At 41.3% G+C, this 2,512-nt stretch overlaps 1 pseudogene; it reads right to left on the reverse strand.

Annotated features, from left to right (window-relative positions):
- Positions 1 to 288: 288 nt before the first annotated feature.
- On the reverse strand, positions 289 to 1,078 carry LOC137775647 (cytochrome b-c1 complex subunit Rieske, mitochondrial pseudogene; annotated as a pseudogene).
- Between the last annotated feature and the right edge of the window lie 1,434 nt (positions 1,079 to 2,512).

Raw genomic sequence — 2,512 nt, forward strand, 5'->3', positions numbered from 1 at the left:
TTTTTTCTCTCCGTACACCAGTCTGTAATTTTTAATTAGAATTAACTCTCAAAGACACTGCACCTTTGAAGTCTTTGAGCATAACAGTGTTTAACAGTGGCTTTATTAGGTGAATGCTTGAAAGTATTCAACATGAAATTCAGTTTACTTCACATGTTTGCAAACACATTATTAGCAATTCTTAAATATTTCAAATCAACTAATTCGAAGTACAGAAGGCTTGTTCTCAAGTAACTCTTCTGAGGTGACACGAAGACTGAAAGAAACTTATGACTTGAGTCCAGGTCTCTAACCAACAATCACTATATCATCACTGGTGAACTCATATGAGGGAACTTCAAGGTTGAGAGGTGCAGACCCCTTCCTGATCCTGCCAGATGCATCATAGTGTGACCCACGGCAAGGGCAATAATAACCACCAAAATCTCCTGCATTTGCAACGGGTACACAACCAAGATGAGTGCACACACCTATCAGGACAAACCATTCAGGTTTCTTTACTCGTTCTAAATCATGCTGTGAGTCCCTCAACTGGAGTACTTCAACTGCAGCTTTCTGGTCAATTTCCTTCTTGGTTCTATGGCGCACAAACAGGGGTTGGCCTCTCCATTTGAAAGCCATGTTCTTGCCCTCTGGAAGATCGGATAACTTGATTCTGGTTTTGGACATGGCCAACACATCAGCAGAAGCACTCATGCTGGAAACGAACTGAGAAACGACATTCTTGGCAGCATACGCGACACCCACAGTAGTTGTTGCAGTTAACAAATAGGAGAAACCTTTTCTAGCCTCGCTGCTCTCTTTTGAAGACTTTGTACTATCTAACACTTGAGCGCAATGATAGAGAAGTCAGGCACTTTGATGTTCATATGGGAATAACGAACAGAAGCAGGGACATTGAGGCCCACGGAGGTGACCAAAGGCCTGCCTGCGCAGCCTGGCCACTCGGGACTCCCAGCACAAGAAGGACTACTTCACATCCAGCACTGGCGACTCCGAGGTGGCGGGCACCGAGGCCTGCACTAGTGGCCGACAGGACGGGCGCGAAAGGGCCCGAGCGGGCGGCGACCAACAACATGGTGACAGCAGCTCCCTCCCTTTCCTTTGTTTTTAAAATTGTTTTACCTCCATCTGAAATGATGAAATAACAAAACACTCCCAGAATTTCCATGGCTAAACACACAGTTTATTTCTTGTTCATGCCACAATGTCTATCATAGTTCAGCAAGTGGTTCTGTTCCACACAGTCACTCAGGCACCCGGGCTGACAGAGGTTTTACCAACAGGTAGCTACACCTTCTGACACATACAACTTCACCAGCTGCCAAGGCAGATAGAAAAGTACTGGAGTGTTTTGCACTAGCACTTAAATGTTTCAGTTTAGAAGTGACTCACATCATTTCTACCCATAGCTCATTGGCCAGAATTAGTTACATAGCTCTCCCTAAATTCAAGGGTGTAGGGAAGTATAATCCTCCCCTGTGACTGGAAGGAAGAGAACCAGACATGGGAAGTTCCTATCACAAGTCTCCTACCCCAGTTGCCCACCATACAAAATCCTATTCTCCCTCCAGTTCTCATCCAGCTAAAATGCTGTGAAGCCTTCACTGTCTCTTCCCCACTGACTTCAGGTCCCCTCTGTGCTCCATCAGCCCTCTGTGCAGACCAACAATAAAGCAAGTATATATTGGGTTGTAACCATTGGTTTGCATGTCCTATAGAGGAAAACAGTCATGCCTTTTCACCTTGGTATCCTCAGCATTAACATGGTGCCTCTAAAATAGAAAGTATCCAATCAATCAACTTTCATTATTTATTGAATTAATTAATGGACAAATTCCTAAACTTACAACCAAATGTACACAGAACCTTCTTCCATAATACAATTATTCATGTATAATTTCTTGACAATTGAAGTAGAAATTTTTTTCCCTTACTAACTTTAGTGAAGCGTTGAATAATACCTTCAAAATTTTTTACATATATTGGCATGAGGAATCCTGTGTCTCAAACTTATTGTCTTATTTCTAATTTATTCCAGAGACCTGAGTTAACTCTTTATAAAAAAATGATTCTTTCTTTAAAATTCTAGGTTACCTTTTTGTAATTGTTTTCTCATGTTGGAGAAGCACATCCTTATGTAGTTTGTGGTTGGTTTTTATTTGTAAGTTTGTATTATTTCCTTGCATCATTTGTAATATCAAAACACTGTTTTAACACAGGTAGTCAAGAGAGAAGAATAACACCTTAATTGTAGGTGGAATGCATTTTTTATACAGGGAATTTACCAATTTTGTTGAATGTCTACACTGTACACACGAGTGTGCTTCTTTCTGAGACGGCAGAGGAGAAACCTTAAAGGAGCATAAGTCCTCAAAGAGCTCATCATGATGAATATGAGGACAATATGACAGCAAACCACAAAATAGACAATAAAGTCATAGATGACATGTGATTGACATATGTGTGTTATAAACTCTGAGTCCTCTGAGTTCAGGGTTGGCATGCTCTG

Source organism: Eschrichtius robustus, chromosome 13 (assembly GCF_028021215.1).
Source record: "Eschrichtius robustus isolate mEscRob2 chromosome 13, mEscRob2.pri, whole genome shotgun sequence".
Classification (NCBI taxonomy): domain Eukaryota; kingdom Metazoa; phylum Chordata; class Mammalia; order Artiodactyla; family Eschrichtiidae; genus Eschrichtius; species Eschrichtius robustus.